We start from the raw sequence: 21,290 nt of genomic DNA, 5'->3' as shown, positions 1-21,290 counted from the left end.
ACGGGGCAAGGACATGATTTATGTTCTCCAATATATACCATCGCAGTCTGAAATTGTCCCATTTGCATCTTCATTCCTTGGTTGAGGATGGACTCTCCGATGAGATTACGTAGTGACAAACGTCAAATGGCTTTTTTGGGGCAAATTGCATCCTGTGTGTTCTGTTCCTGGAAATTGAGGCAATTAAAATGTTGCTCGGGAGGGAGTTTCTGACTAATGAAGATCGATTTCGAGTGAACTCTGATTTTCCTCGAGATTTCTTGCTTCCCTGTTGGATTTAGGAGGGACAAAAGCCATTATTCTTCACCTGTGACGGGAAATTTTTATAGCAGACATTTTAATTGACGATAACGACATTGTGGTATGGGCTGAGATAGGTGTTGAGATTCCATGGCCAAAGGATGCTCCAAAATTGGTCATCCCTGCCGTGGTTGTCCTTCGACGGTCATTCATTCTAAATATGGATGACAGAGCCCTTGGTTGACACTGATAATGGGCTACACTATTGGACGTGTTTTCCTCAAAGGAACGAAGGCCATTAATGTGGACGACAACTAGGATTGGCATTTTTAGTTTATAGATGTTGTTCTGGATGGGGACTTCTTTGAAGTTGGATGAGTGACCCACACGGATTTGGGTATATGCAATGTTATGTACTATATCAATACCGACTCGCGCATTTTTTTGGGTAGGTTTTTTCTTTGACTAAGGCCTTTTTGTTTTAAATTCTCCTTTGGGATTTTCGTTGGGCATTGTAAATGAGGGACTTGGATATCTAGGTAGATGTTAATTTTGAATATAATCACATCCCATGTAATATTGTATTTTATATATTATAATACAACCTCGCTATAGAAGGTATAAATAAAACAAGAATAATATTTAATTGATTACCATGTGTAAAAATGTATTTATTTACACTTCTCAAAAAAATGTAAAGACAAATAATTTGAAAATGAGACAAGAACATAAACTATTGTCTTAAGTAGAGATAAAATCTCCCAAAGTAATGTTAAATGTTTAGCATATTAAGATAATTTATTTAGGTGAACCATGAGTAAACAAAAAAGGCTTATTAATTCCTTTCATTAGACGAAGATAGCTATAAGTAGACAATAATGTTTCAAAAATAATGTAGAGGGATATTTGATAAAATTAAAATTAATTTTAATTTAAATGACTTTGGAACTTTGAAAGAGTAAAATATTAATGGAAATAGAGAGTTTAATTTAAATGACTTTGGAACTTTGAAAGAGTAAAATATTAATGGAAATAGAGGTTTTTCAACTAAGTTTCTTAGAACCCTTTAAAGATTAACCCCCTCTTATAGTCAAGGGCTTCTAGGCAAACCCTACTTAAATATTAAGTTTTAAATCTTTTGCACTTTTGGCTCTGCAAACCAAGGAGGGTAATCCTAATACAATATCTTTTTGTCTTAACCTTAAGCATTGAGATTTCATTTAAGCAAACATACTCTTATATTTAAATGCAAATTTTATATATACTTCGAGGCTAGAATGCATTGGATTTGATTAGCACTCAGGAGCTAAAGCATCAAACCCTATAAGATGCTTCAAAACTCTGATCCCTAAGGTAACTCAGACTAGTGCCTTATAGGGGCATAACTTCAAGCCAAAGCACAATCACTAGCCACCTTTAAACAAGAAAATTTCAATGTTTTAACCCAAGTATGTTAACTATTTGCTTGGAATAGAACAAAAATCAAAACACTCACTACATTACAAAGATGAAATATTTAAGCCTTACTCTAAAAGATCAAGTATCCCAAGAGGAGACAATTGTACCAAGCAACCTCCACCTCCATTTTCATTATCAAATGTGAAAAATGCTTTACAATGACAAATGATATGTTTGTCTTTGCTCTTGATTCTATACCAAATCCTCCTAGAGATCAAAATCTCAAAACAATGCTGAAGAAGAATACAATGGCTTTGATTTCCCTTTTATAGAAGCTGTAGAAACTAAAAAATAGTTCGACACGTATGTCTCCCTTTTTAACATGTCCTTATGCTGTGCAGTTAATCTTCACCATTTGTCGATCTTGCATCATTCTTCTGTCTTCTAATGTAATAGTTTCCTATCATCTTGACCTAAATCAACCTTCTTGATGTCTTAATTAAACAATTTTGTTGGTTACCCAGTTTCTGATATCAATTTGTCCCAATTTCATATCCATTGATATAATTTTGTCTTAATTCCTTGTCCATGGACATCAATTTGTCCCCATTTCGGTCCATGATATCAATTTGTCCCCATTTCAGTCCATGATATCAATTTGTCCCAATTTATGTCCCATTGACATCAATTTGTCCCAATTTCGATCCTATGACATCAATTTGAACGACCCCATTTCCATCTTATGATATCAATTTGATCTAATCCTTGTCCCTTGGCTTCATTTTGACTTAATTCCCTCCTAGGGTTAATTAATCATTTAATTAATCAAGCCTCCTCTATGCTAACATATCCCTCTTGAGATAAATAAATTGACTATTTATTTATATCCTATTTCTTGTCACAATTAAATGAAATATTTAATTGGTTAATTATGAGTTTGAATGAATAAATAAATTAATATTTATTTTCCCACTCCATTTTTATCTTCACTTCTAACTCCCCTTATCTCTTCCACTTTCTTGATTTGCTACACACCATTAGAGGAGAAGAAAAGAAAAATGAAGCAACATCAAAGTAATGTGTTTTGGTGATATCATTTTGAGTTCATGTTATTTTGTTTGCATTTCATTTTGATGTCTTTATTAGTTTTCTTAGGATTAGTTATGCATGTTGTTTAGCTTTGTGGTTCACTTTTTATATCATGCTTTGTTTTTAACTGATTTCCTAGTCAACATTTTGGTGAACCCAATGTGAAACACACCAAGCTCTGATGTATTTGTGAGTTTATGTTTGCATGCAGGTGCCAAAGAATGGGTTTTCACCTTTTATGCATCTCAAAGGCAAATTTGTGTGATTGCACTCATATCTTCACAGTTGGTCTTAATAACTACGTAGTTGGATTTTCTAACTATTCAATTGAATCTATTCCTGTATAATTGTAGCTACTTTCTTAGTATTTGGGCCTTCACATCGTGCATTTGATATACTTCTGTTGCGTAGTTGATTGTATTTAAGTTTTTTTCATCTTTGTTTGCATGTAGGGTTTTTGGATGAATTGATATCTAATATGCAGGGTTTATATGATGGATGTTTATGTTAGTGTAGTGTCATAAAATTGCGGCCCCTATAATTTTAACCATATTTTGGGTCCTCACCTTGGCGACGACATCTCCTTCCCTAACCGAGACCTATTTCTGCATTTCCAACCCTTCACTCTTTCTCCTTCATGTCTTGTAGGTGCTCTAGACCCTGTCTCGGCAGGGGTGTGGCACCCATGTCCCCACCTCTTAGGGTGGCCCTATGTCAGGTCTTTCTGATCTCCTATGCATTTCTTGTCTTTGGGGTTTGTTATTCCTCTTTGTCGACCTTCGGTGGTTGAAAGTTAATCCTTGAGGCATGCATAAAAGGGAATTCGATACCCTCATTCATGGACGATGACAAATGGACAATGGAAAGATACAAGATTTAAAGGACATCATCAAGCATTCAAGTCTTCTCCATTCATCCATTGGAGTGACATTACAACATTCATTTGCAAGCATGTGTGTGTGTGTGTTAGGGTTTTGTCACGTTACATGTCATTTCACACAACATTTGTGGTTACATTCAAGAAGCAAGGCAATCATCATCAACAAGTTGCAAATCTACAAGGTATACATCTCCATTATTTACATTCAAGCATTTGTAATTACTTTCTTTCAAGGTTGATTCCTCAACTGGGGTTTGACTGAGGCAAACCCCTATCCACAACCTCCCTTTATTTTCTTTTTTGTGTGTAGGTTGCAGGTGTGCAACTGTAATTGTAGGTTTGAGCTTCATCTGTAGAAACGGAAGAACCCTTTCGTTTAGTGGATTTTGTGGATGACCATGTACATTCCCACCACGGTCTCGATGAATTTTCTCCAAATTTGCATAGTAGATCCACATCGGTCTAATTAGCTCAGATTCGAAGTTACAGCGTGATCCCAAACCAGTAGCTCCTCATTTCACTCATTTCCCCTTTCTATTCCATATAGTCAACATGTCAACTTTCTCATTTACAAAAGAGGGTAAATCATACTTCAACCACTTGCAATCCACTCATAATCACATCCTTGTTTCCCTCGGATTTGGATCTAGCGGATTCAACCCCTCTTTTGAATGTAAAGTTCTTCCCAAGTGAAATCATCCTAGTGGCTTCCTTTCTCTCTCCTAGGTGGGGAGTCACTAGGATCCAATTTTCCACTTTACATATTGGTGAACCCGATGTCTTACATATTAATTCTGATTGCTCATTCTTAGATCTAATTAATTGCAATTTGAATTTCAATTTTTTTCGTTTTCAAGTTTGATCTATTTGCAAATTTTAGAGGTTAATTGCATAAAAACCCTAATTTTTCATTTTGAGAGAATTAAGCTTGTGAGGTGTAAAATTTTAATTGCTTGTTTTAGATCTGATTTCTATTTCAAAGTTGCAATTCAAATCTGTCTTTTTTATTATGAAAATTTAGTGGTTAAATCATAAAACCCTAATTTTTAAGATTCTTCTATTTTCGACCTTTGATTGCAATTTTGACTAATCCAGACATCTTCAAATCGGCTGTTTTTTTGGATTCCATTTTAAAATCATAATCTCTACCATCCCTGAAAATTTCAAAAAAAGTTGGTCGGACTGTGTGCATTATCGCCATGGTCCTCGACTTTTTCCTCGGAAATTCGGGAGACATAATTGACTGTATTTTTCTGCTCAGATCCAGAAAACTAGTATACTTTATTAATTTTACCACTCTTTAAGGTCAAACACAAATTCAAATTTCATCAAATTCAAATCTTAAAATTATTTTTCATTAAAAAATCCTAATTTTAGATATGCTTTTCCAACAAATTCAGATTTCACTTAAGAGACTTTTAATGACAATTAATAAATTGGATTTACTTGTTCTTTCGCATGTGATTACATTAATTTTTACATATGTTTATCATGTGTCAGATAAGAGTTTCTTCCATTTCTTGTTGGTTCTCTTTCTTCATAGCACTTGGTCATATTGTGTTGTTAGGATTTCCAAATTATTTTCTTTTCAATTAGATCTCAAAGCTTTCATGTATTACTTATGTTGTATTATGGTGATGTTCTTAACAAAATGCATTTCCTATGTTAATCACCTTAAATCTTTTGTAGATCCTAAACCTAAAGATCCCAACCTTCGTACCTCTCCTGGGGTATCTTGTGTGAAAGAAATGAGATCTAATGCTTTACCGAATGATCTTTTTACAAGAGAGTAAGCATTGGAAAGTAATATGGATCCATCTTCCTCTTCTACACATACCCATGAGCAAGGGGGGAATATGATAACATCAACATTCTTACATTTTTTGATCCTCCTTATTCTCCCAGGACCTATCTTCAACATCAAAGTCTATGTAGAGAGGATGATGTCATGCACTTTATTCATGACCTTTCCCCTCACATAGAAATCACTAAAAATGAGCTTTTAGATGATGAAGATGTTCCTCCCCAATCTTCCAAAAAGGATAAGCTTGATAAAGGCAAAGAGATTCTCATTTAAAATGATACTCCTCCTTCATCTATAAATCCTTTTCTGCCTCCTTACACATCAGATTCCAAAGAAATTCATGATTTTGTTCCTTCATCTAGTCAATTGCAACATTTTTATAGTAGTGGCTTTCAGATAATTACAAAACAAGATTTTAAAGGACAAGGAATTGGGAAATTTGAGCATGGAATTCGTGTCCCTATAAATCCTCCTACACAAACTACTACAAGTGGCCTAGGAAGTGGTACCCCTCTTTCTATGGACGAATTCCTTAGACTTAAAAAATTTAAAGATTACCTTCAAAAACAACAAATCAAGAGAGCCCGCAAGAATGCTTCTTCTTCAAAGCATCTTTTTGTTCATTTCATCAAACCCATGACCATAATGTTGACGATTGCCCTGATTTTCAAAAATCTATTCAAGATGGTATAGATAGTGGCAAAATTAGAATTGTGGATAATGAAACTCCTTCTTCTAACAAACTTTCTTCATGGGAAGATGATATTTTCCATCCTGACAGATTAGCTGCAAGAATATATTGGAGATTGAAACATGATAAGAACATTTCCTTTCCTCATCAAAATAAAAATAAAGATCTTAAGCAAGTGTAAGGTATTGAATATTGCATTTTTCATGATTTATATTCACATTCTATTGGAAAATGTTATGCATTTTTGAAATTTGTTCAACTGCAATATGATCTTGCACACATTTGTCTCACAGAAGATCTAGCTGTATTTCTTGGTAAAAACATCATGCCTTAGCACTTCTTTTCCCTTCATGTCTCTCTTCACCCAATGGCATAATTAGCCCATTTAACGGGAGCTCTTTATCATTAGTGGTGGTAGTGTTTCACTTTAACATACTTTGGGGCAGCAACATGAAGTCCATTTTTCTTCTTCTTTCTATGCATTTATCTCTATCTTTGTGCATTATTCATTATTAGATCTCTTTTCTTGCATAGGGTCATTCTTATGTGAGCATATAATTGTTCTTTGGTTTCCCTCTTTTCTTGGAGAGGGGCATCTTTAATGAATATTGCACTTCTTTTCTTTCCTTCATTCTCTTGGAAATATTACCTCTTCTATGGTTTCGATTCTTCACACGTATGATATGCCCCTTAATAGGGATTGATCTCTTGAGAAGTATGTATCCCTTCCTTGAAAGGATTTGTTCCACTAGGATGACATATCTCTTGAAACTAATCACCATTAGAAAATGTGTAATATTTCTCCTTGCTCCTCACTTGGGGGGCAAGGATTTTCACTCCTTTCCCTTATATCATTATTTCCTTTAGGGGCTGCATTTTTCATATGTGATTATCATTTCTTACAATGATACGATTTTATGATTAATCCCCCTTGGGGAATGTATGATGCTTTTTCTCTCTTCTTTTTGAAGATTGTATTTTACATTTGCTAATGTCTTTTCTTGCATGGGTTCATGTAAGTTCATTGCACATTTGCTTATGTTTAATCTCTCTCTAGTAGATTTTGTAAGCTCTTCTCATTGTCCCTTAGCTTGGCGGGCAATTATCCTTCTCTCTCTCTTTCTCTAGGGATCCACTTTGCCCTATTAAGTGGATGGTGTGAGTTCTATTACTTGATGTCATTCCTTGTGCATAATTGTTGGTTATTGACTTAAGGATTCTCTCTTATACAAAAAGTGTTAATCCTTGACTACGACCTCTTTTACACTTGGTAATGTTCATCTATGATAAATCCAACCATCCCTTTGGGGGCTAAATGTGAGTCATCCCTCATCAAGAATCCCTTTCACCTAGAAATAGGAGGAAGGATTGCATTCTTGATTCTTTCCTTTTCTTGAACTAGAATATGTTATATTTGTCTAAGACAACTCTTGGGGGTAGATGTCTTTTGAACAAAGATCTCTTCTCCTCCAAGGATCACCTTTACACTTACAACAAGATATCTCTTTTCAACTATCTTATCCTTGCTTGAAGAGTATTCCCTCTATTGCTTGGATTTATGACATTGCTGCATGGCAGATATCTTCTTTGTGATGAAGGTAGGTATCCTTGTTCTTATTTTCTTAAGATATCAACATTAACCTATGTTGACATCTTAAGGGGGGGCACCCACACTGCTCCTTTTTACTATGCTTCTCTCATGCATTGAACAATGGGACATTGTTGGAACCAGAGGGAAACCTCTTAGAGAAAGATGTCATCACTTTTTGTACATTTGGGTCATTCTCAGAACCAAAGCACGTCGCTTAGAGCGAGATGTCTCCACTTCTTCTTGTCTTGTACAATGGGACATTCTTGGAACTAGAGGGAAACCTCTTAGAGAAATATGTCGTCACCTTTTGTACAATGGGTCATTCTTGGAACCAGAGCACGGTCTCTTAGAGCGAGATGACGCCACTTTTTCTCTTATGCAGGGTAATTTATTCTCGAAACTAGAGCATGGTCTCTTAGAGTGAGATATCACACCTTTCTTGACACTTGTACTATACATTCTATATAGGTTGTAGTGTACTCGAGCATAAAATCCTATGAGGTGCTTCCAACCTCACTTGCACACACACGCATGAGGTTGAGTGGAACTAATGGTGTTCTCACTCTCTCTCTTTACATGGATCACCTAGACAAGCTCTAGGGGCAAGATTTTCCATGTCCTCCTCTTCATGGATCACCTAGTTTTAGGGGCGAGACATCCATGGTTTATTTCTTCTTCGCCTTTATTCTCATGGATCACCAAAGTGTGTATTCATGTCCTTTCTCTTCTTCCTCTCATGAACTCATAGTTTTACTATTGATAGTTGTTAGAATATTTAATCTTTACTTGGCTTAGGTTTATTTGTATTTAGTTTAGGATATTCCTTTGGAATCCCTACATATAATTTTTCCTCTAGTACATGTGTGAGGACAAGTCATTTCTTTTATTTTCCTTTATTAAGGAATTTTAGATTTCCTCCATAAGTGGACACATGGCACACACATTTTATGAATGGTGGAATTCATAGATTTAAGAGTTACTTTGTAACTCCTTTCCTCATCTCTATTTAAGAGATGTCTCCTCTCTCATTTATTCTTAATGAAATTATTGTAAAGAGCCTCTCTCTCTCTCTCTCACACACACACACACACACACACACACACACACAAACACACACACACACACATTTTAGGCATTGCCTCATTCATAATAACATAAAGGGGTTTTCTTTGCTTTTCCTCTTTCAAAAGTTCTTGTGCCTCCTTCACATTTGGGTCTCTTGGTAACATTTACTTCATCTGTTGGTATTATGGATATGTTGCATTGGTTTTGTCATTCATGTCAACACTTATCAACACTTATCCTTCTGGAGATCTTTGATTATGTTCACCGACAAGTTCAGTGACTTATGCACAGTCACCGGTATTTGGTTCACCGACAGGTTATATTGTTCATCGGCACTGAGGATGACTTGTTATCATTTGGAGATCACTTGGTTACGTCGAAGACATGGTTTGGACACTTGGTTTTGGAGATTTGGTTATTGGTCTAACCAGGTTGACATATTTGCTATTACCGACAAATTGGTCTAGGTTATGGACCGACATGCGTTATCTATTCTAGATCAGCACAACATGTTATGGAGATGGTTTAATCAATTAATATTGTTGTTTATCCGACATGATGCATCACATCTTGACTTGTTGTAATTGATTTTATTGTATTATTCTTAGTAAGGCAACCTACACATTTGGTCTTAGGTCTTGGTATATATGTAAGATCTCAATTGTGAGATTCATATAGAGGTGGTATGTAATAAGGTATTATAAGGTTGTGATATTCGGTATATGCGAATATAAGCATAGCTACTCACACATACATCATTTGAAGATTCAAGAAAGGTTTGAAGAAGACAATCAAAGCTTAACCGGTACTGAATCCAACATTAGAGATACTACTTTGAGTAGTACATCATTATTGGATTTAATCATCCAATTGTAGTCAGTGTGATTCCTATTTTGTGATTGAGCAGTGAGCTCTACGCAGCTGGCCTTTCTGCATGTGTAGACCCCATTTATAAACACATACTATCTGTAGTAGTATCATCTGATTGTGGGTAAGGTTTCCCATTGTGGGTTTTCCCCTTACAGGGTATCCACGTACAAATCTCAATGTTATGTGTTGTGGATATTGTTTCTCTTTCTGTTTTATGCATTAAGTTTCACCGGTACTGTTAGTAACTGTTAGCCAACATTAAGTTTGGTTTACCGGTATTAAGTATCAAGTTTGGTTAAGTTGTATTTGAGATAAAATTATAAAGACAACTGATTCACCCCCCCCCCCCCCCCCCTCAGTTGCCTCCAGGTCCTAACAATTGGTATCAAAGCTAAGTCCTCTTTTGCAGAAGTTTAACAACTTGAGGAGATTCTATGGCAACTAAGTATTTCAGGAAGGACAGTCCGAAACTTGATGGAACTAACTATGGTATATGGAAGATTAGAATGGAGACACATCTAAATTCCATTGGAAGAGACATATGGGATGCTACATAGAATGATTATGTTGGTCCTACACCAGGTCAACCTAATCCACCTACATTGGTTAAGGATCAAGAGAATGATCACAAACAAGAGAAGCACTCTTGAGTGCCTTGTCAGATTAGCAAATTATGGGATTATCAGACCGATCTACTGCTAAAGCTATTTGGGACAAGTTGGAAACATTGAATGAAAGAGATACCACTGTCAAAATTGCAAAACTGGAATGCTTCCGGGTCAGGTATGAAAATTTGAAAATGGAAGAAGATGAAATAATTTTTGCTTTTATGGAAAGGGTTAATGAAATTGTTTTGGGAATACAATGATGTGGAGGCTCCTTAAGTGAAGATGAAATTGTTTCTAAAGTTTTAAGAGAATTGCCACCAGCATACAAAATGAAAGCAATTGCTATAAATGAGTTGAGAACCATGCCTAATACATCAGTGTCTAGAGATACCTTGGTTGGAAAACTTTCAGCATTTGAGCTTGAGGAATTTGGTCTTGTCGCTACAATTAAGACAGATTTAGCTTTCAAAGCATCATCATCTGCAACATCTTCATCATCAGCTAATAAATCTGATGGGAAAGCACTTTATGCAAGAGAACTTGAAGACATCAGGAGGGAAACTGAAGAACTTGAAGCACTATTTGCAAGGAAAATGCCTAAAGGTCCTATTGGAAGTAAGTATGAAGGTAAAGCACCTTTTAAATTTTTTAACTGCAATAAAATTGGTCATATGGCATCTAGATGTTCAGACAGATATGCAAGATTGAGAGAAGAAGCTAAAAGAACATATAAGCCTAACCTTGAATATCAGAGATACAAATTTAAGAAGAATAGAGACAAATCATGTTACTATGCAGATGTGTAAATGTAAATAGATTGTTATTACTTTATGAGCAATCATAATTCTGAGACAACTAGTTTAGAAGTTTTAGCGTTAGATATAAGGAATGTAAAATCGATTTTTATTAGTCTTATTGATTTTCCTCTGCAGATGAAAAACAAATGATTATATTTACTACTGATCATTGTATTGTTTTCTTCTATCGAATATCTTATAAATAGATAGGGTAGCGTATATATATCTTTTGTTTCCATTGGATCATTCCTCCACAGGGGGTCACGATCCTATGTGGAACCACGTGGTTCCACATAGGGTCGTGACCCCTGTGTGGAGCCACGATCCTTCTACACCGACGATTACTTCCTTACATAAACTCAAGGATACATATCATAGCAAATTTGTTAGTTAATAATAACTAAATTTAATCACAATTAAATCGCAAATAACATACATAGTTTCTGTGCGTTGATAGTATAAGGAGATAGATTTATTTTCCTGAGTGTTACGACTGAGACTATAATTAACACTCCCTCTTAGTCTTAGGAGTATAGACCTAAAACTTAATTGAGCTCACCACTAATCTCATGAGAATTACATCACCTAGATGTGAAGTATCATCATGTGATACTCAGGATATACTCACTTTGATATCCAGTTTTAAGTATCAGCCTGTGATACTAAGGATATACTCACTTTGATATCCCTGTTATAGTATGTGCACTGACATTAATCTGCTTACATAATGTCTACTATAACTTATCATATTACTGATATTCAAATTGTCTGATTTTCAGTTTATATGATCTTCCAAACATTTATAAGATCGTCACCTTACAATGTTAAAGTACAAGTGTTCATTAGCTAAAGAATCGTCATCCTTTAGGAATGAACACAGGGAAAGGTTACATACTTCATATACTCAAATATATGACCAAGAAGTTTACATAAATTTTAGACATCAATTACAATTTAACCATACCAAGATACCTCCTCAAGTGATCTATTTTCACTCTTGCTAGGGGTTTGGTGAGAATGTCAGCTGTCTGATCTCCTGTATTGACATATTCCAGTCTTATTACCTTTCTCTTTGTCATGTCTCTTACATAGTGATATGGGATCTCAATGTGCTTGGATCTATCATGAAAAACTGGATTCACTGAAAGTTTAATGTATCTTTGATTGTCACAATGAATGATAGTAGGCTTCAGACTTTCACCAAACAATCCTACTATCAATTTCCTCAACCATACGACTTCCTTAGCTACCATGGATGCAGCTATATATTCAGCTTCTGTGGAGCTCTGAGCTACGAATGATTGTTTTCTGTAGATCCAAGATACCATGGCTGATCCTAAGCTGAAACAACATCCTGAAGTGCTCTTCTTGTCTATCATGCTTCCAACCCAGTTTGAATTAGAGTATCCATGTAGGTTCAATGCAGTGTGTTCATAATGCAGTCCATTGTCCAAGGTACCTTGTAGATATCTCAATATATGCTTTACTGCAACCAAATGTATTTCTTTGGGTTCAACCATGTGTTGACTGAGTGCATTTACTGCATAACATATATCAGGTCTGGTATTGACTAGGTACATTAATGATCCAATAATCTGTCTATATAATGTTGGATCTGCAAATTTGGAATCTGCTATAGCTTCTTTTAGTTTATGTAGGTTTGTTTCCATAGGAGATGACATTGGCTTACAATTCATCATTCCAAATCTCTTCAGAATGTCAATGGTGTATTTACCTTGATTTAGATAAATACCATCTGGTTTTTGCCATACTTCTAATCCAAGGAAATAATGGAGTAGACCTAAATTCTTCATCTCAAACTTTGAAGCTAGTTCTTGTTTGCATTTTGCAATGAGATGATCTTAGCCTATAATTAATAAGTCATCTACATATAATATGAGTATCAACATTTCACCTTTGATTATTTTGAAATACAGATTTGGATCAACAATGTTCTTAGAGAAACCTATCTCTAATAAGTAACTGTCAATTCTTTCGTACCATGCTCTGGGAGCATGTTTTAATCCATACAGTGCTTTCTCTAACTTGCATACATGTGTTTTAGCATTATTTACCTCAAATCCCTTAGGTTGCTCTAGATATACTTCTTCTTCAATTGTTCCATTAAAAAATGCAGTTTTTACATCCATTTGATGAACTTTCCATCCTTTAGATGCTGCTATAGACATGATTGTTCTGACAGAAGTGTATCGTGCAACAGGTGCAAATGTTTCTTCATAGTCAATTCCTTCCTTCTGTGAGAAACCTCGAGCAACAAATCTTGCCTTATGTTTTTCAATACTGCCATCAACAACATGCTTAATTTTAAAGAGCCATTTAGAAGATACAACTAATTTTCCTTTAGGTCTAGGCACAATTGTCTTTAAGATAGATTGATATTCCTCTATCATGGCATCCTTCCATACTTGTTGTTTAAGAGCCTCTCCAGCACTTGAAGGTTCAACATTTATGAGGCCTGTCATTATAGTAACATAGCTAGAAAACTTTGAAGGTCTTTTGCTTTCTCTAACTGTTCCGCTAGGTGCTGCAAAGGATTCTGCTTCCTGTATTGTTTTAGTGGCCCATAGTGGTCTCTTCCTAGGATTCTCTGTTGTAGTGTTCTCAAGTTCCAAGGTGTTATCCTCAGGATGCTCCCTCTGAGTTTCAGAAAGAGAATCTTCTTCCAAATTAATGGAATTAGTTGGGATTTCAGGTGTGATGGAACTCCTTGTTTTGTTAATAGCTATATCTTCCTCAAATATGACATCTTTGCTTAATTCTATTTGTCTTTGACCAGGGATGAATATTCGGTAGGCTTTAGATGTTTCACTATATCCTACAAAAATCCCTTTCTATCCAGTAGGTTCTAATTTAGGTCTTTTCTCCTTAGGTACATGAATATAAACAGGACATCCAACTATTTTGAGATGGCTAATATCAGGTTTAATTCCAGTAAAGACTTCTTCAGGAGTTTTGTCACCAATATGAGAGTGAGGACATCTATTTTGAATGTATATAGTGGTATTAGTGGGTTCTCCCCAAAGTGCAGTTTCTAGGTTTTGATCTAACAACATAGCTCTTGCCGCTTCTACTATTGTTCTATTTTTTCTTTCAACAACCCCGTTTTGTTGAGGATTGTAAGGTACAGTGAACTCCCTCTTAATCCCAGCATCGTTACAAAACTCTTTAAACAATTCCATTGTCAGTCCTAAGAGTTTTGATTTTCCTACCAGAGTGATTTTCTGTAATAGATTTGAACTCTTTAAATTTCTTAAGAATATCTTCAAATTCTTTACTTTTAAGGAAATAAATCCAAGTTTTCCTAGAAAAATCGTCTACAAAGATTACATAGTATAATGCGTTTCCTAGTGATGGTTCAGACATAGGCCCACATAAGTCAGAGTGAACTAGTTCTAGTACCCCTTTAGTTTTTCTAGAACTGCAAGGAAAAGAGCTTTTAGTGTTTTTCCCTAGTGCACATCCTTTACAAACATCTGAATGAATTGGCTTTAGTTTAGGTAGTTCTGTGACTAATTTCTCCATAGAGGGTAGAGCACGAAAATGTAAGTGCCCTAGTCTTCTATGCCAAATTTATGCTTGATCTATGACTTCATGAAGTAAGGTTTGAATTTTCTCATTACGCAATTCATATAGGTGCCCTTGTCTATAACCAATCACTTGTGCTCTTTTGAAGGTGGCTGTTTTTGGCCATGCCATTACCTTTCCTTCTATGAATGAGACTCTATATCCGTCGTCCTCAAGTGCAGAGATAGAGACTAAGTTCTTTTTGATGCCTGGTACAAATAATACCCCGGTGAGTTGGATTGAGATTCCAGACTTCAGTCTGATTGTACATGTCCCGACACCCTTTACAGGATGTGCAGAGTCATCCCCTATTGTTACCTCTTCATTTGATCCCTTTTCCATTGAGTCTAGTAATTCTCTGAATTTGGTGACATGTCTTGACGATCCATTGTCTATCACCCAAGTGTTAGACTTGTTTGAAGCTTGACTTGATACTGCTGAATATAATACAAACTTCTCAGATTCAAGTTCTGTGTTCCTCTCTACTTTGGCGAATGATGCCTGCTGTTTTACTTTATTAGGACAGTTAAATGACATATGTCCGTACTGATCACATCTATGACATTGGATTTTTGACATGTCTTTCTTATGAAAGCTTTTCCCATGATGGGATTTTCTCTTCTTGCCTTTCTTACGGGAGTCGGTATTCAGAATGTGGAGGTCTTCATCTTTAGTTTTGTGATTTCCCCCTTTCATTTTCCTTGATTCTTCAAGGAGACAATCATCCCTTAGTTGATCAAATTCTGTGAATTTATCACTTGCATTTATGCCTTGTTTGAATGATTCCCAAGATTCAGGTAATCCGTCTAGGGTAATCATTGATAGTTCTTGCTTCTGGACATGATAATCAAGTTTTTGCAATTGATCTCTGAGTGAACCTATCCTCACGAAGTATGTGTTTATTGTTTCACCTTTATTTATACTTATGCGGTTCAACTGTCTTTTTAGAGCTAGGGTTTTGCTCAGATTGTTTATTTCATACGTCCTTTCAAGGGTTTTGAACATTTCATATGCGTTGTCATATTATAATATAAGTGGTATTATGTGATCCCTTACTGCATCTATCACAATTTTTACAGCTTTATCATTTCCTTCATTCCATATAGTTTTCTCAGGTTCATCTACAGGTTCGGGCTTGTCTTCTTTTATTAATTTGATTACTTTGTTCTCTTTTAACACTATCATAATTCTGACTTTCCAAGCCAAAAGAATTGCTACTCCTTCGAGTCTGTCCTTGAATCTGATTGTGTTCGCCATTTTAGAACTCTTCAATTTTGTAAACTTTGCTTTCAGTCTATTTGGATCTTTAAGTAGTTAGGCTCTGATACCATGTAAATGTAAATAGACTGTTATTACTTTTTGAGCATCAGAATTTTGAGACAACTAGTTTAGAAGTTTTAGCGTTGGATATAAGGAATGTAAAACCAATTTTTATTAGTCTTATCGATTTGCCTCTGCAGATGAAAAACAAACGATTATATTTACTACCGATCACTGTATTGTTTTCTTCTATCGAATATCTTATAAACAGAGAGGGTAGCGTATATATATCTTTTGTTTCCATTGGATCGTGCCTCCACAGGGGGTCATGATCCAATGTGGAACCACGTGGTTCCACATAGGGTCGTGAACCCTATGTGGAGCCACGATCCTTCTACACCGGCGATTACTTCCTTACATATACTCAACGATACATAGCATAGCAAATTTGTTAGTTAATACTAACTAAATTTAATCACAATTAAATCGCAAATAACAAACTTAGTTTCTGTCCGTTGATAAAATAAGGAGACAGATTTATTTTCTTGAGTGTTACGACTGAGACTATAATTAATAGGATGAAAGAGTTACTAATGATTCTAATGAAGAACCAGGAGACAATGGATGGGCTTTTGTTGCAATAATAGAAGATCAACCGACACCTACTGTTCCACCAGTAGAGCAGGCCCTGGTAGCTAAAATAGAAGAACACGATGAATGGATTATAGATTCTGGATGTTCACATCATATGACTGGTGATAAAAGTAAATTCTTATCTTTTCAGGAATACAATGGAGGTCTAGTAAGATTTGGAGACGACAAAGTTTGTTTGATAAGAGGAAAAGGCACTATATCTTTTGATGGTAAGCACAATACTGACAATGTTTATTACGTTGAAGGTTTGAAGCACAATCTTTTGAGTGTTGGTCAATTAGTTGAAAAAGGATTTCAGTTACAATTCAAGAATGGTAAATGCAAAATCATGAATAGAACTAGTTTGGAAATTGCATCCGATAATCAGACTAGAGGTAATATCTTTCATTTCAATAACATTGAAAAGACATGCTTGATTGCACATATTGATGAAAGTTGGTTATGGCATAAAAGACTCTGTCATGTGAATTTTGATTGCATTATGAAGATTAGTTCATTTAAGGCAGTAAGGGATTTACCTAAGATTGTAAAAGCTCATAATCCTGTATGTAAGGAATGTCAAATGGGAAAGCAAGTTAGAACAACTTTCAAAAGTATTTCTGAGAAAACCAATGATGTTCTTGATTTAATTCATACTGACTTATGTGGTCCAGCAAGAACAAGAAGTCTACAGGGAGATAGATACTTTATGATAATCATTGATGATTATTCTAGAATGTGTTGGGTTACTTTTCTCAGAGAGAAATCAAAAGCTTTTGGGAAATTCACCTCCTTGATCTGATCAAATGTTTAAGATTAGATCAAGGAGGTGAATTTACATCTAAGGAGTTGAATACATTTTGTGAAGTGAATGGAATCAGAAGACAACTATCAGCACCCCAGACACCTTAGGAAAATGGAGTTGTGGAAAGGAAGAATAGAACTATTCTGGATGCAGCCAAAAGCATGATATCAGAAGAAAATCTACCTCATGTGTATTGGAGAGAAGTAGTGAATACAACGGTTTACACTTTCAACAGAGTTCACATCAAAGCTGAAACCGGTAAGACACCTTATGAATTATGGTTTGGTAATATTCCTACTCTTAAGTACTTCAAAATATTTGGAAGAAAATGTTACATTAGGAGAGATGAGTATATTGGTAAATTTGATCCTAGAAGTGATGAAGAAATATTTCTTGGGTATTCATCTAAAAGTGAAGCATATAGATGTTTTAATAAGAGACTGCAGAAAATCATCGAGAGTGCAAATGTGAAGATTGATGAACACTTTATAAGAAATTCAAGATCTTGGATTTTGAACCGGCAATTGAGATAATCACAAATGAACCTATATAGAGTGCACCGGTACATAATGTTGATCCAGTTACACCGGCATCATCAGAGAATTCCATAGTGACCGAAGAACAACAACAAGTGAACACACCCATGTATGTAAGATTGAATCACTCTGAAAGTCAAATAATTGGGAAGAAGTATCAAGGAGTTATGACTAGAGGAAGACTGGAAAATGAAGAGGTATGTTTAATTTCTCAAATTGAAATAGAATCTATCATTGAGGCATGTGAAGATAAACATTGGATTAAGGCTATGGAAGATGAATTGGAACAAATTGAAAAGAACAATACATGGACATTGGTTCCCCGACCTAAAAATAAAAATGTAATTGGAACTAAATGGGTATTCAGAAATAAACTTAATGAAGATGGTAAGGTAATCGGAAACAAAACAAGATTAGTGTGTAAGGGATATTCATAGAAAGAAGAAATTGATTACAATGAAACCTTTGCACCGATAGCTATAATTGAGGCAGTTAGATTATTTCTTGCATTTGCAGCACACAAAAACTATAAAGTTTATCAAATGGATGTTGAATGTGCATTTCTGAATGGTGATCTGGAAGAGGAAGTTTACATTGAACAACCTGCTGGATTTTCATTGACAAATGACAAAGACATGGTTTGAAGATTAAGGAAAGCTTTATATGGATTGAAGCAAGCTCCCAGAGCTTGGTATGCTAGATTGGACAAATATCTTTTGAAGCTTGGTTACACTAAAGGTAATGCTGACACCAACTTATAATTCAAAGTGACTAATGATGACATCTCGATCATTGAAGTTTTTGTTGATCATATCATTTTTGGAGGAGAAGATGGATTGTGTAAAGACTTTGCTAACAAGATGCAGGAAGAATTTGAAATGTCTATGATTAGGGAGATAAAATTCTTTTTAGGATTGCAGATTTCACAAATTGATAGAGGTATATTCTTATGTCAAACAAAATACTTGAAGGAACTACTGAACAAATTTGGTATGGAAAACTTTAAACCGGTAAGTACTCCTATGACTACAACTGATAAACTATCATTGAAGGATGATTCAGCTTCTGTTAATCCGACAAGATAGAAATATATGATTGGAGGTTTACTGTATTTGACATAAACAAGACCTGATATAATGAATGCAATGTGTATTGTTTCAAGATTTCAGAGTAATCCTAGAGAAAATCATGAATCAACAGTAAAAAGGATTTTCCAGTATTTACAAGGCACAACAAATCTTGGTTTATGGTATCCTAAAGATGAAAATCTTGAGTTATGTATATACACCGATGCTAATTGGGCAGGAGATGTAGATGACAGAAAGAGAACCACCGGCAGGGCATTCTTTCTTAGTAGCAGATTGATTTCATGGTTGAGCAAAAAACATAGTTGTACATGATTATCAACAACAAAATCAGAATATGTTGCAGCAACAACCAATTGTACTCAGGTATTATGGATTAAGCAAAAGTTGAGGGACATAAAGGTAAAATGCAAAGAACCTATAATCATCTATTGTGATAATATGGTAGCAATTGATATATCTAAGAATCCGGTATTTCACTCTAAAACTAAAAATGTTTCTATCAAATACAATTTTTTGAAAGAGAATGTTGAAGCAAAAGAAGTGAGATTGGTTTATGTGAATACTAAAGAGAAGATTGCAAACATCTTTACTAAGCCTTTGCCTAAGGAAACTTTTGAATATCTTAGAGAGCAACTTGGGGTCATACCCTCACCGGTAGAGACTTAGACATTTGATGCTTGACATCAAACCAACAAATTTACAGAGAAACCTTTTCCGGATTTAATGGAGGAGAGCTACTTCTTAGGGGGAGTAGTTGGTTAAGTTGGTATTTTGGTTCTATGAACTGATTTTATCTGGTATTTGTATTGCTTTGGCATTTGATGTCAAAGGGGGAAATATATCTATGAAAAAACATTAAACACACTATCCTTTGGGGAGAGATTATTCATTGGGGGAGAGATTGTTACTCTCTGCATTTGTATTTTGATTTCTGGTATTGATCTATTCTGGAGATTGTTGTTTTTTGGTCTATTGACATTTCTGCTTTGGCATTTAGATGGTTTTTCCATCTTGTGTTGCCATCAATGCCAAAGGGGCAGATTGTTGGTATTATGGATATGTTGCATTGGTTTTGTCATTGATGTCAACACTTATCAACACTTATCCTTCTGGAAATCTTTGATTATGTTCACCGGCAAGTTCAGTGACTCATGCACAGCCATCGGTATTTGGTTCACTGACAGGATATATTGTTCACCGGTACTGAGGATGACTTGTTATCATATGGAGATCACTTGGTTATGTCGAAGACATGGTTTGGACACTTGGTGTTGAAGATTTTGTTATTGGTCTAACCAGGTTGACATATTTGCTATTACCGACAAATTGGTTTAGGTTATGGACTGGCATGCGTTATCTATTCCAGATCAGCACGACATGTTATGGAGATGGTTTAATCAATTAATATTGTTGTTGAGCCGACATGATGCATCACATCTTGACTTGTTGTAATTTATTTTATTTTATTATTCTTAGTAACCCAACCTACACATTTGGACTTAGGTTTTGGTATATATGTAAGATCTCAATTGTGAGATTCATATAGAGGTGGTATGTAATAAGGTATTATAAGGTTGTGATATTTTATATATGCGAATATAAGTAGAGCTACTCACACATATATCATTTAAAGATTCAAGAAAGTTTTGAAGAAGACAATCAGAGTTTAACTGATACTGAATCCAGCATTGGAGATGCTACTTTGAGCAGTACATCATCATTGGATTTAATCATCCAATTGTAGTCAGTGTGACTCTTATTTTGTGATTGAGCAGTAAGCTCTAGGCAACTGGCATTTCTGCATGTGCAGACCCCATTTGTAAACACATAGTATCTACAGTAGTATCATCTGATTGTGGGTAAGGTTTCCCACCATGGTTTTTCCCCTTACAAGGTTTCCACGTACAAATCTTTGTGTTATGTGTTGTGAATATTGTTTCTCTTTCTGTTTCATGCATTAAGTTTCACCGGTACTGTTATTAACTGTTAACCGACATTAAGTTTGGTTTACCGGTATTAAGTATTAAGTTTAGTTAAGTTGTATTTGAGATAAAATTATTAGACAACTGATTCACCCCCCCTCTCAGTTGCCTCTGGGTCCTAACATCATCAATAAACTTACTTGGATTTTGTTTTTCTTTCCTTGCTCTTGTATTACCTTTCAATAGTTCATGGATGATGTTAACTTTGCTCTTTTATGCGATCACTTATGTTTATGTGATGGCATTGGTCTTTGTGTCCTGATTAGTTGTTGAGACATCTAAGTTTGAGATCTCTTTGGCTAGTTAGTTTTTCGTCTTGTGTCTTATTCTTGTCATGTGTCTTTTTGCACTTTGTCTTTATTTTTGTG

The sequence above is a fragment of the Cryptomeria japonica genome, chromosome 5 (genome assembly GCF_030272615.1).
Source record: "Cryptomeria japonica chromosome 5, Sugi_1.0, whole genome shotgun sequence".
Lineage (NCBI taxonomy): Eukaryota > Viridiplantae > Streptophyta > Pinopsida > Cupressales > Cupressaceae > Cryptomeria > Cryptomeria japonica.
Note: the sequence above shows the minus strand (reverse complement) of the source record.